Source organism: Mesoplodon mirus (assembly GCF_964341445.2).
Source record: "Mesoplodon mirus genome assembly, chromosome: 4".
In the NCBI taxonomy this organism is placed as follows: Eukaryota; Metazoa; Chordata; class Mammalia; order Artiodactyla; family Ziphiidae; genus Mesoplodon; species Mesoplodon mirus.
In genome coordinates, this window is record NC_138979.1 from 187,902,787 (window position 1) to 187,917,583 (window position 14,797).

The 14,797-nt window shown below is 41.2% G+C and overlaps 1 pseudogene across 1 annotated transcript; it reads left to right on the forward strand.

The window, feature by feature from the left end:
- The first annotated feature begins 12,178 nt into the window (after window positions 1-12,178).
- LOC309802983 lies at window positions 12,179-12,548 on the forward strand (annotated as a pseudogene). Its single transcript has one exon. The product of its transcript is annotated as an uncharacterized misc_RNA (transcript).
- The last annotated feature ends 2,249 nt before the right edge of the window (window positions 12,549-14,797 follow it).

The window sequence follows — 14,797 nt, forward strand, 5'->3', positions numbered from 1 at the left end:
AAGAAAGTGGGAAATTATGCTTCTAAATCGTACCAGCTCCCAAACAGGCAGCCACCCACTGGAACTCCAGCTGGCTTCTATAACAGATACAGAACCAATACTTGCAAGTACTTTTCTAACCCTAAAAAGGCCAGGAGGAAACTTTACTGACATTCCAAAACTGATTTTTGCATGTACAATTAAAGAAGCTGGCTTGATAAAAACATCTTTTCAAAATTCTGACCCCTAGAGAACAAAAGTACTCCTAGGAGAAAGCTTGAAGTTATAACTCTCATCATGTCCTTGAAATGCAAACACAGCCCACATTGCCTGAGACCACAGCCTTGGTGCAATTAGTAGAACATAAAACCAGAAGAAAAAGGGAAAAAAAGACCTTTTAAAACTCAAGCAGGAAAACTATGAGATTTCTTGTCTGTGTCTATCTGGATGTATATATGTCTGTGTGTATGTTATAAATGAGACATCTTTCTACCTCCAGATGGTCTTATCCAAATTAATTTGTAGGGCTTCCCTGGTGGCGCAGTGGTTGAGAGTCCGCCTGCCGATGCAGGGGGCACGGGTTCGTGCTCTGGTCCGGGAAGATCCCACATGCCGCGGAGTGGCTAGGCCCGTGAGCCATGGCCCCTGAGCCTGCGCGTCCGGCGGAGCCTGTGCTCCGCAACGGGAGAGGCCACAGCAGTGAGAGGCCCGCGTACTGCAAAAAAAAAAAAAAAATTACTTTGTAAAAGAGCTCCATTTAATTGACTTAGAAGTAAGTGCTTACAAATCAAATATTTACAAATGTAACAAAAAATTAAGCCAAATTTTTAAAGGACCAAGTGATCTAGGATTAGTCTTTAATAAATGAAAACAAGTTTAGGTTGTTGGTTTGATTAATATACGAACTTGTCTTTAGAGCCATCAACATTAGGTATAATACTTTTATTTGGTACCTAGGTTTCCTAAAAGTCACTAAGTTTGTGTTATCTCTGTTATAAAATTTGTCAACAGGAAAGTTAACTTGGTAGGATGATATTTCCAAAAATAATGAAATAGAGATAAATGGGGTAAAAGTTCTTTAGATGAACTCTTTAAAAATGATTATGTCCTATGGTATGTCTACCTAAAAATTGTTTCTCCGGATTTTTGGTAACTTAAAACTTTAGAGTTTTGCTAAATTAAATTAAATGATAGGAATTTACTGAATATCCAGATGATTTCCAATTAAGATAAAAATACTAAACATTAATTGCTAAGCATCTAAATTTACCTACTTTGTCTTCTTATTAGAGAAAAATTGAAGATGTTTGGGTTTATTGGACACATGGCTTGTACCACATTGAGAAAAGAAATTATGCTGTTAGAAAATGTATATTTCTAGAGGTTATGGAGTATGTTCATACGTTTGCCAATCAGGAAATTCTGAAAATGACAAACAGTTCACAACTGCTGATACTTGGATTTTGCTAGAAATTAAGTTTCTAAAGGGTTAAAAATTATAATATATATGTAAATAGATCCTCTAGAAATAATAAGAGAAACATTTCAGTATTCAAGGAAAATAATAAGATGTATGTTTTTAGTAAAATAAGGTATGAAGAATGGAAATGCATTTTGTTAAGGGAAAAGAAAGTGATATTGTCCTGAAGCATCTCAGAGATATTGAACTAATTATGCTTCTTTGGATATATGTTACATGGGAAGCATTGTCAAACAAAAGGTAACATTAAACTTTCTTTACATTATGTCGATATCAGTGATATGAAATGATATGAGGACTTCCCTAGTGGTCCAGTGGTTGAGACTCCACGCTTCCACTGTGTGGGGTGTGGGTATGATCCTGGTCTGGGAAGTTTTGCATGCTGTGTGGTGTGGCTAAAAAAAAAAAAGAGAGAAAGAAAATGAAATGATATGATATGAAATTCTTGGGAATCTTATACGTCCTGACGTAAAATGTTATCTGTCATCAAAATTGAGGCTCCCACTAAAGGGACTAAACTCAAGTATTAGGGAAATGCCCTAGCTGACTTTCATGCCAAGGCAACAACAGAATCTGTAAAGATCGTGGCACATGTAGATAAAGTCCATTCTGCTTCTACAAAAGATTAACCCCTCATTGTCAGGCTTTTGCCATCCTGATGTGCTTTTAACATGGCAACAGTCTGCTCCTAAATCAGAAATTAAATGGGTAAACGATAACTGTGAATTAAATAGTTGGGGCTATGGGAAACCCAAGACGGCCGCTTGGCTCTTCCCGGCTCCCTGGCAAACACTATTTTTTATTTGGTGGGTTAAAGCCTTCCCTGGCTGCAAGGCTGATGCCCTCCAATGACAAAGAAACGATTAGAAAATATGTTTTCCACTTGGGATGTACTTTCCACAATCTCCAGTGATCAAGGCACCCATGTCATTGGGCAAATCATGCAAGCCTTAACAAAAACCTCAGAAACTTCTTGAAATTATCACTGTCAATATCACCCTCAACCACCAGGCAAGGTCAACAAAACTAATGGAAAAACTGGACTCAAGCAGAACAAAAAATAATTACATAGAATTGAATGAACTGATAAACATGATTATGAGTTTTATGATGTTTTATCTGAAATGTTACTGGCTTTTCATCTTTGTTTTCCAGGTAAGGGAACCTTTCCCCCTTAATCTAATTATGACTTACAGCAGTTTAATAAATTATACATTTTTAAGTAGATTTGAAGCATTTATCTTTTCTCTCTACCTGATCTCTCCAGAATTTGGAAACTCTTGGGTTCCCAGCGGCCTTTCCAGGTGAGTAGGGAAGGCCACTTCCTGGCAGGTATAAGAATCTCAAGATATTTTGGACCTTGAAAAGAGAGGGATCCACCGAAATCTGTAGGTATTGCAGGCGGAATCTAATAGCATGGCTTTCCTGGCCTTGAGAGGCCTTTTAAAAGTTCAGTTTGAGATCCCTTATGAAAAGTTCCAGCAAAACCAAATTTTAAAAAGCCTATTGGATCAATTACACTTACGTAAATAATCATGTTAACTTTACTGAAATAGAGTTATTTTGCAAACGAATTAGTCTTAATTTGACTATATTTGGTAAAAATAAAGATAATTTAGAGAGAAAAGTTAAGTTTCAATCCTATACCTTTAGGGCTTCCCTGGTGGCGCAGTGGTTAAGAATCCGCCTGCCAATTCAGCGGACACGGGTTCGAGCCCTGGTCGGGGAAGATCCCCCATGCCGTGGAGCAACTAAGCCTGTGAGCCACAACTACTAAGCCCGAGTGCCACAACTACTGAAGCCCACACGCATAGAACCTGTGCTCCGCAACAAAGGGAAGCCACCACAGTAAGAAGCCCGCGCACCGCAGTGAAGAGTGGCCCCTGCTCACCACAACTAGAGAGGGCCCACGCACAGCGGCGAAGACCCAACGCAGCCAAAAGAAAATAAATAAATAAATAGATATTAAAAAAAAGACTATACCTTTGTGGCTACTGAGGTTTTCTATATACTGAAGTTTTTTTATTTACTACCTACAATCAAGATGTCTCTTTGTTATGTCACATTATTGTAAAGTTTGAGCAAATTATTAAAAGGATGTTCTAAGTTTATTTCTGAAGCTGACCGCAGTAATGTATCTTTGGATGAAGATCAGATGCCCCATGACCTGCACCCAGGAGATTATGCAGACTGGGAAATACATCATTTAAAAGACTCTCTCTCTGACCTAGATAGAAGGGCCCTTATTAGGCACTCGTAACTAGCTCATGCACAGTGAAATGGAAAATAATTGACTCTTTTTTTGGCCGCACTGTGCATCATGTGGGATCTTAGTTCCCCAACCAAGGGTTGAACCCAGGCCCCCTGCAGTGGAAGCATGAAGTCTTAACCACGGGGCCGCCAGGGAAGTCCCTGCAAAGAATTCACTCTTGACTTCATATTTCCCACTGAAACAGGGCCTCTGCATGGAACTGGTCTAAAGAGAGGACTGCTAACCTCAAACTCACCTTAAAACAACCATCAAGCCAGGATGAGAAGAAGATGACAACAGTGGTAGACAGCTGACCCAAGAATCTGGGCCAGGCCCGTTTAAGACCCATCCTACTAGTTCAATTAAACTGTTTACCAAATGTTTGTCTCCCTATCAAAATTGAAAGTTGTTTTACCTCTAGCTATACTTTTGCCCCAATATTCAGGATGGAAAGAAAATTCTTTAGTAAAGTTGTCATAAAGTATAGCTACTGGGATACTCCCTTTATAATACTTATCACTGACTTTTCAGATGTTCCTAACGTGACCACTCACCCAGACCAACCTTCTCTCAGCTAATCTTTCAGGTTCAAATTCTTCAACGTATTAATATTAATATTAATATTAATATTAATATTAATATGTCCATCCCCTGTCTGACACTGTTCTCAGTCCCTAGAGATGGAGCATGACTTACCCCAGAAGCCCCTCGCTCCGTCCCTTACTTAATCGAAAAAAGTCTTAAAGAGAAAAATGTGAGTAAATTGTGCCAGCAACTCCCTTACATCAAATACCTAGTTGACTTTTGGAAACCCTACAAGAGGAGTGATCCATAGTTTAAAATTGTGTTGACAAAACTCCCAACTCACGAGGCTATCAGTGATAGCACTCTGGGAGGGACCCCCTGTGCTCCCCCAGGTTTTGTCTTCATATGTGGTATTGGAATTGACACACCTTCCCAAGGACGGGCACATAAATGTCTCAATAGCTGACAAATAGAAGGTTTATGTTTATTAGGACATTATGTTTCCCATTGTCTATACGTCAGCAGATAGATGAGCCTCCTTTCTCTCTTCATTACAGAGTTAAGAGATCCATGTTAGCAAGATACCAACATACCTGGTGGCAAAAATCTTTTGGGTATCTTGGTTCCTAATGCAAGAATATATGTAAACAAAGATATGCTCAGAAATCTATCAGCCACCATGTGTCAAATAAATGGAAAGATTGTAGCACAACAAACATCCCTAAATTTCTTAGCCCAAGTAGTGTTAGATAACAGGGTTGCCTCAGGTTGTCTACTGGCTGAACAAGGAGGTACTTGTGCTATTGTTCATAACACTTGTTGACTTAGATCCGTACCTCTGGAGAAGTTGAGACACACCTAGAAAGAATTTCCCAAAGGGCAAAATGGTTACAAGATGTAAAAAAAAATGACCCTTTAAATTATCTGTTTTGTTGGCTTCCCTCAGGAATAGACACTTTTTTCCTCTCTGCTTTACCGATGATTATCATTTTCACAATATGTATTATCACTCTTTTCCTAACTATCAAGCTCCTCATGACATGTATCACTGCTTGCTTTAAGCCTACTGCTAAAAGCACAATTACAATGGTTGTGTAACAATTTGTTATGATTGATAATATGTACAGCCTATAAAATACTTCCCCATCAGCGTGTATACCTCTGTTTTTGCCCACTATATTCAATTCAAAAAAAAAAAAAGAGAAAGAAAGAAAGGGGCAGACCTAGCACCAAGGGACATGGTGGACCCAGGTAGCAACCACCTTGGCATCAAGGGACAAATTTTCTTTTTATTGAAGTATAGTTGATTTACAATGTTGTTTTAGTTTCAGGTGTACAGCAAAGTGATTCCGTTATATATGTATACATGCATAATATACATTCTCTCTATATATGTAAATATATATTTTTTCAGATTCTTTGCCATTAGAGGTTATTACAAGATACTGAATATAGTTCCCTGTGCTATACAGTAGGTCCTTATTCTTTATTTTATATATAGGGGTGTGTATCTGTTAATCCCAAACTCCTAATTTATCCCTCTCCCCCCTTTCCCCTCCCTTTGGTAACCATAAGTTTGTTTTCTATGTCTGTGGGTCTATTCCTGCTTTATAAATAAGTTTATTTGTATCATTTTTTTAGATTCCACATATAAGTGGTATCATATGAAATTTGTCTTTCTCTACTTACTTCACTTAGTATGATAATCTCTATGTCCATCCACGTTGCTGCAAATGGCATTGTTTCATTCTTTTTATTGCTGAGTAACATTCCCTTGTACATCTATCTATCTATCTATCTATCTCTCTATACCACATCTTCTTTATCCATTCATTTGTTGATGGACATTTGGGTTGCTTCCACGTCTTGGCTATTGTAAATAGAGCTGCTATGAACATTGGGGTGCGTGTATCTTTTCGAATTAGAGTTTTCACCTTTTCCAGATATATGCCCAGGAGTGGGATTGCATGATCTTATGGTAGCTCTATTTTTAAGGACCTCCATCCTGTTCTCCATATGGCTGCACCAACTTACATTCCCACCAACAGTGTAAGAGGGTTCCCTTTATTCCACGCCCTCTCCAGCATTTATTTTTCTCCAACATTTATTATTTGTACTTTTGGATGATGGCCATTCTGACCAGTGTGAGGTGATACCTCATTGTAGTTTTGATTTGCATTTCTCCAGTAATTAGCGATGTTGAGCATCTTTTCATGAGCCTGGTGGCCATCAGTATGTCTTCTTTGGAGAAATGTCTATCTAGGTCTTCTGCCCATTTTTTGATTGGGTTGTTTGCTTTTTGATATTGAGCTGTATGAGCTGTTTGTATATTTTGGAAATTAATCCCTTGTCGGTCCCATCATTTGCAAATATTTTCTCCCATTCCGTAGGTTGTATTTTCACTTTTTTAATGGTTTCCTTTGCTGTGCAAAAGCTTTTAAGTTTAATTAGGTAAGGGACAAATATTTTGATCATCAATGCTTTTCATAAATCAAAAGATTTATGATCAAAAGGGGGAAGTGATGAAAGAAATTTTCGTATGTTGGAGTATGGGGAGGTCATTCTGGCTTATTCTTCTCCAGAGCAGTTTCTCAGAGTAATCTGGGAAGCTGGCTTCTGGGCTATAGTCCTCAGTTTGGCACAAATGAAACTCTTTTCTATTCCTATTATAGATTGTATATTAATTTTTTTGTCGACCATTTAGACATCTCAAAAAAGAGGACATCCAAATGGCTAATACATATATGAAGACATGCTCAGTGCCATCGGTTGGTACAGAAACGCAAATTAAAGCCAACATAGATAGCACTATACCCACCAGAATGGCTAAATGGAAAGATGAAAAATGCCATGTTTTGACAAGGCCGTGAATCAACTGGAATTCTCATACGCTGCTGGTTAGCTTGGAAATTGGTACAAAACTTTGGGGAAATGTTTGACAAAATTTCTAGTGCCTGATACCTTGTTTTCACTCCTAGTTATAGATCTACCAGAAATGGGTAAATATTTTTCCAAAAGGCTTGATCAAGAATGACCATAGGAGGGACTTCTGCGGTCCAGTGGTTAGGACTCAGAGCTTCCACTGCAGGGGGCACAGGTTCGATCCCTGGTCAGGGAACTAAGATCCTGCAGGCTGCGTGCATGGCAAAAAAAAAAAAAAAGGAACAACCATAGCAGCACCATTTATAATAACCCCAAACTGGAAGTGAACAGAAAGCCCACCAAAAGTAGAAGAGTAGAAGGGGCAATGTGTGGCGTGCTCACCCAGTGCGTGCTATGTATCAGTGAGATTCATGAACTCCACGGACACATAACAACGTGTGTTGATCTTTCAAACAAAACAGTGAGTGAAAGGAGTCAGACGCGGATAGTACATTTTGAATGAGCCCATAATCTAAAGTGTGAAACAGGCTAACGGAATCGAATACATGCTGTTAGAGGTCAAGCTGGCTGTTCATCTTGGGCAGGGGCATGATGACTAGAAGAGGCATAGAGAGGTTTCTGGGGGTGAGTGCTGCTCCGTGTCTTGATCTGGATGTTGAGTTGGTATTTATGATTTTCGTCCTTTTCTGTGTGTCTGCTATGCTTAAAAAAGGTTTACCAGGAAAACCTAGCACATGAGCACAGGGAGGCACGTATGAGGATGTTCACTGCAGCATTGTTTACAGCTGAGGAAAATTGGGAACAGCCTAAAGGGCCATTGATAGGGACGAGGTTAAAGGAATTATTGTCTATTAATATTGTGGTAGAAGTTGGAAAAAATAGAGCAGACTTCAATAAGTTTATGGGGCACATATGCAAAGTATACTGTGAGTGAAAAAGCTAGCCTACAGGACAATACATACAACTGCTTAAGCATACAGAAGTCAAAAGTGTGTATTTCTGTAGATTATATATTTATATGCAAACATACAGAAATGTATAATAAAGAAAACACCCCAACTGTACTAGTGATTTTTTTTCCTGGAGACTAGGAGACTAGAACTGAGGATGGAGGTCAGGGGTATTTTATGTTTATATGTATTTATATACAATTTTGTATATACTAATATAATAACATTATATTTTATTACAATGACAATGTAATCATGATTACTTAGGTAATTAAAAATAATACTCCAAGTGATCAATGAAAGATTTCCAAAGGGACATTTCCTAGGTGAATAAAAAATAAATACTTCAATATATTCAAAAAGTTAAATTGTACAATGACATTAGTTTATTTTGAAGGATTAAAACTAGAAATTATTAACAAAGGTCTAAATTCAAAATCCTTACCAACTGGTGATTAAAAAGTACTCCTGTAAACACAACATTTGAGGAAAAAGGAAAAAAGAAATATTACTTAAGTTCTAGAATATCAGAAAAATAATGAAATTGCTAGCAACAAATGGGTTTCTACAAAGCTGTCCTCAAAGATAAAGTCACATCTTTAAATGCTTTCATTATCAAACAAAGAAAAAAAAAATCAAAGCCTTCAAGTCAATGAGTTTTTTAAAAGTAGTTCCAAGGAAGATTAAAACAGAGGAGATAATAGCAGAAATTATTAAATTAAAAAAACAGAAAAATTAGAATTGATAAGCAGATTAAGACCTAAGAGATAAGTAAATTAAAGAGCTAGGTCTTTGAAAAATCTAACACAACAGACCAGACTCTGGCTAATCTAGTTACTACAAAGAAGGAGGGGGTGAAATAGCAACTAAACAAAACTTTAAATCATATAAGCAGTAAAATAAACATGAAGACAATTTTTTAAATTGACAAGGAATTACTTGCACTGTTGTATGCCAATAAATCTGAATGAAAACAGATAAATTATCAAAGTAGACATCAGAAGAGCTAAGCAATATGCATAAATAGATATCCCTGGGAAAAATGTTAAAAATAGAAAAGAATTACCTCCAAAAGGGGTTCCAGACTCAGGCATTCTTGCTGTTGAGATATTGTGAACGTTTAAGGCATGATTAATTCCAAAATTATGTACTCAGTTTTAGAAACTTATAAATTTGGAAATCTTGCCAAGTAATTTTGACAAATATAACTCACCATATGTTCTTCAAACTATATTACTTAGGAATTACATAAAAAGATGCCACTATTTCATAAAGTTAAATAAAAAGTTGGTTCACCAAGGTCAACATAATTTTTAAATGCAGAACCTCTCAAAGCCTTTAACTTGCAAATATGCATTGTGATTCTTAACAAGGGCAGGAAGAGAACCTCCAGTGTTTCCCAATCTTATTTGTCCAACCAGAAAACCATTTCTATCTTGAGGCATCTCTTGGGGGTGGGGTTCCTTTGGGAAAGTCTGCTATAAATATAAAAATTCATGTAAAGTGAAAAATGAAATACTAGCAAATAAAATTCAGCTGCAAGCTTAATCAACAATCTATGAAGTTGACCATGGGAAAGAAAGAATGATTTAATATAATACAAGTATTTAGCAGCGTACAATTCATTAATAGGACTGCAAATATTATCTACATAAATGTTGAAATATTATTCAAAAAATTTAAAAATGTATTTCAATAAAAATAGTAAATCGTAAAAGCTCTTACATATATAAAAGCACTTTCAATGTAGCTACTTAATAATTCTGTGTATTAAAACATAATAAACAAAATTAAAAAGTAAATGACATTGTGAAAATATTTGCAACAAATATCATGCACTGAGAAAGATCTCTTAAAAGTCCTCAACAGGGCTTCCCTGGTGGCGCAGTGGTTGAGAGTCCGCCTGCTGATGCAGGGGACATGGGTTTGTGCCCTGGTCCGGGAAGATCCCACATGCCGCGGAGCGGCTGGGCCCTTGAGCCATGGCCGCTAAGCCTGCGCGTCTGGAGCCTGTGCTCCGCAACGGGAGAGGCCACAACAGTGAGAGGCCTGCATACCACACACACACAAAAAAAATCCTCAACAAAGACCCTATCATCCCAAGTAAAATTGGCAAAGGACAACTCATAAATGAAAGACTACAAATCACCAAAAATTATTAAAAAGTGTCCAACCACATTTAGCCAAAGAATGCAAAATTAAGACATCACAATTTTTATCTGTCAGGTTGAATAACATATGCATTGAAAGATACCAGAAGGAATTTGTCTCAGGCTAATCCTCCTACAATAATGACAAATATAAACTTAGAGAAAATATAAAATGCAACTATTTGAAGACATCAGAGGAGAAACAAAAATAAACAGAAAGTTGAGAGCTTTGACCCTTGAAAGAAGAGAACTACACTGGGTGAGATTCATGTTTACACAACATTTTGCCTTAGAGAAATCCCCAGTCTCATGGTTTAGGGCAACTAAAACACATATTTGGTGTTAGGACAGAAAAACCTCTCAGACCCTTTGTAGAAAGAATTTGCCAATAAATTTCCACCTTAAAAGTTGGAAAATAAGAGCAACTTAAGCCCATAGAAAGAAGGAATTAACAAAGATACAAACAGAAGTAAATGAAATTTAAAAAAACAACAGAGACAATAAACAAAGCCAAAAGTTGTTTCTTTGAAAAGATTAATGAAATGGCTAAATCCCTTCCCAGAGTAATAAAAGAAAAAAGAGAAACAAATGACAAAGATCAGGAAATAAGAAGGGGACATTACCAAGGATACAGCAGATAAAGGGGCCTCATGAACAACTTAATTCAACAATGCTGTGAGGGAGTTCCTTGGTGGTGCAGTGGTTAAGAATCCACCTGCCAATGCAGGGGACAAGGGTTTGAGCTCTGGTCCAGGAAGATCCCACATGCCACGGAGCAACTGAGCCCGTGCGCCACAACTACTGAGCCTGTGCTCTAGAGCCCGTGCGCCACAACTACTGAGCCTGTGCTCTAGAGCCCGTGAGCCACAACTACTGAAGCCTGTGTGCCACAACTACTGAAGCCCGTGCACCTAGAACGTGTGCTCCGCAACAAGAGAGGCCACCGCAATGAGAAGCCCGCGTACCGCAACGAAGAGTAGCCCCCAGTCTCTACAACTAGAGAAAAGCCCGCGCACAGCAACAAAGACCCAACGCAGCCAAAAATAAATAAGTAAATAAATAAATTTATTTTTAAAAATGAAGTGAAATGGACACCTTTTTTGAATAATGTATCAAAATTGACATAAGATAAAATAAAAACCTGAAGAGCCCTATATGTATTTTAATTACTGAATCCATCATCAAAAACCTTTCACAAAGAAAATTCCAGGCCCATGTGTTTTCTCAGATGAATCCTATTAAATATTTTTTTTTAATTTACACCAACCTGACACAAGCTCTTTCAGAAAATAGAGGAGGAAACACTTCCAATTTCATTTCATGAGGCCAACATTACTCTGATATCAAAATCTGACAAAGACATTACAAAAAAAAGACCAATATTCTTTATGAACATAGATGCATGTCTTTAATTATATGTTAGCAAAATGAATATAAGAAATTATATATTCTATTAATTATATTAATATTATATATTAGCAAATAAATAGTAAAATATAAAAAAGAGATTGCCTTGTGATCAAGTGGGATTTATTCCAGGAAATCATGTTGGGTTTTATTTAAAAACCCATACACGACTGGCTGCTCTGAAAAGCCATCTTTGCATTGTTCCCGTGACCGGCTCCCCGCCCGCCGCAGTCACCGCCGCTGCCGCGGACTCCGGCAGCTTTATCGCCAGAGTCGTGGAACTGCCGCTTTCTTTTTTTTTTTTGCGGTACGCGGGCCTCTCACTGTTGTGGCCTCTCCCGTTGCGGAGCACAGGCTCCGGATGTGCAGGCTCAGCGGCCACGGCTCACGGGCCCAGCCGCTCCGCAGCATGTGGGATCTTCCCGGACCGGGGCACGAACCTGTGTCCCCTGCATCGGCAGGCGGACTCTCAACCACTGCGCCACCAGGGAAGCCCCTCCCGCTTTCTTCTTAGTCTGCTGCGTCGGATCACCGGATCACCGTCGTGCCCGTCATGTCAGACGCGGCCTCGGACACCAGCTCCAAAATCACCACCGAGGACTTCGAAGAAGGAAGTTGTGGAGGAGGCAGAGAATGGGAGAGGGGCTCGTGGGAATGCTAGTGAGGAAAATGGGGAGCAGGAGGCCGACAACGAGGTAGATGAAGAAGCGGAGGAGAGTGATGGACATGAAGGTGAGGAGGCCGAGGCAGCTACACGCAGACGGGCAGCTGAAGGTGAGGAGGATGACGATGTTGACACCAAGAAGCGGAAGACCGATGAGGAGGGCTGGACAGCACAAAAGGAAAAGTTAAACTTAAAGGGCCACCATGACCTAGTCACCTTCCACTTCCCGTCGCAGAATCTAAACGTGGTCCCCTTAGAGGAGGGTCCCGCCTGTCCACCCGCCCATGGGGGCAGCGCCACCCGCAGGTGACACGCGGTCCCCGCCACCCAGCCAGAACCACAACGCGAATTTGCAACAGGGGAGGAAAAAAGAACCACGACTTCCAAGGCCCTGCTTTTTTTCCTTAAAGTACTTTAAAGAGGAAAATTGGTTTGTATTTTTTATCTACACTTTGTACTTTTGTACATATTGTTAGGGGGTCAGCCATTTTTAATGACCTCGGATGACCAAACCAGCCTTCGGAACGTTCTTTGTCCTACTTCTGACTTTACTTGTGGTGCCACCCTGTTCATTACAATCTCAAAGGAGAAAAAAAACTTGTAAAGAAAGCAAAACAACAACAACAAAAAATCTTATTCCGAGCATTCCCCTAACGTTTTTTGCATATGTACTTAGCCGTACGATAAGTAGTTGGTTTCTGTGCGATGGTTAAAAAGGCCAAAGATAAAAGGTTTCTTTTTTTTCCCTTTTTTTGTCTATGAAGTTGCTGTTTATTTTGGGGGGGCCTGTGTGATGTATGTGTGGAACAATGTCGCCCAACAATAAACCAGAATTTTATTTTGCTGAGTTCTAACAACAACAACAAATTAAATAAATAAAAACATAAACCCCTACAGTATAATTCACTTTGTTCACGACAAGGAAGGAGATACTGCAGACCTCTCAGCCGTGTTTAGGTCAGAGCTTCTCAGCGTCCACTCCTCCGTCCACTGGCAGCAGAGCCCAGAATTTGGGCCCAGCATCCCCCGAACACAGGACTTCTGGTTCTGCGTCCAGAACAAGGGGCGGGCGGATGAGCATGCAGCCCCTCGGTGCAGGAAGCCCTCACTCCCACCTGTGCAGAGCTGGGCCGCCCGCACTGTCGCCAGGCCAAGCCTGCAGGGACCCACGGCCTTGCAGAGGACAGGCTCCGCGTCCAGAAAGAAGCCTTTGTGGTGAGGAATTGCAGTTCCTGGAACGAGGGGCTCCAGCAGGTTCCTCACGCGCCATCTTCCTGGATTCGACCGGAGCGTCCACTGACTTGGGGGATCCGGAATATTGACACAGAAACACAGGAAACGAGTCAATACTCTGCTTTCCATGTTCTAAAGGGGTTACAGGGACTTCCCTGGTGGTCCAGTGGTTAGGACTCCGCACTTCCACTGCAGGTGGCACAGGTCCAGTCCCTGGTTGGGAAACTAAGCTTCTGCATTCTGCGTGGCACAGCCTAAAAAAATTTTTTTTTAATAAAATAAAATAAATTAGAAAAGGGGGGTTGGTTACAGAGAGACAAGGGTCATGAGAGCCAGGCTGCACCTACCCACACCTGGCCCGGCAGCCTCAGACCACAGGCAGAGGCCCAGGGCACGGTGCGTAGGGTGTGCACTGCATAACTTGGGAACATCTGTCGAGCAGCCTGTGGGCTGACGTGACAGCCGGGTGGTGGTCCTGGGCTCTGGGCCACAGCACGGTGGGGAGGAGGCAGCGAGGACACCATCAGGAAAGTGTGCGCTGGAGCAAGAAATGTGAGGATGCTTCCAGGGTGAGGACACAGTACTGGGGGGGGACCGTTCCCCGGGGTCTTGGCTAAAACTGGTGAGGCCGCCTGAGGGAGCCCCTGAGAGGGAGAACAAGACACCCCGGTGTCGGCTTGGCCGGAAGTGGTCCAGCAACGGGGGCTGAGGTGGGGTTTGGGATGAAAGGTCCCCCGAAAGCTCGGACACTCACCCCGACCTTGGGGCTTCTGACAGGTGCCTGGATGGAGCATGTTGGACGAACTGCTTCTTGGGGGGTGAACTGCGGTGAAGAGGCAGGTAGGCATTCTTAAGATGGACACCGTGGTGTCGCAGCCACAGGATCGGACACTCGGGGGGAGGAGAGCCCCAGAAACCCAGACGCAGCATGGGTGAGAGGTCAGGGTGTTGGGGGAAGGTCCGCACCTCCGCCAGCCCTGCTGCTTCACGTTCGCAGGCTCCCGCCTGTGCCCCCAGGATCACGGGCACCCAGCGTATTCAGGCACCGGTACCATCTCCTGACCTGCCGCCGCCTGATGGCCGGTGGGTGCCTGTCCTACATCAAAGGCCTCCAGGAGCAGCTGATGGCCCCCGAGATGGACCCGGAGCCCCGGGGACGAGCAGCTGGGCCCTGCAGCAGTGAGCTGTTTACAAGTGTGTCTGCAGGGCTGCCCCAAGCTCCCCAGGGTAGGGCGGCTGGGAGGGGAGCTGACAAGCAACGACGGGGTCCCCAGC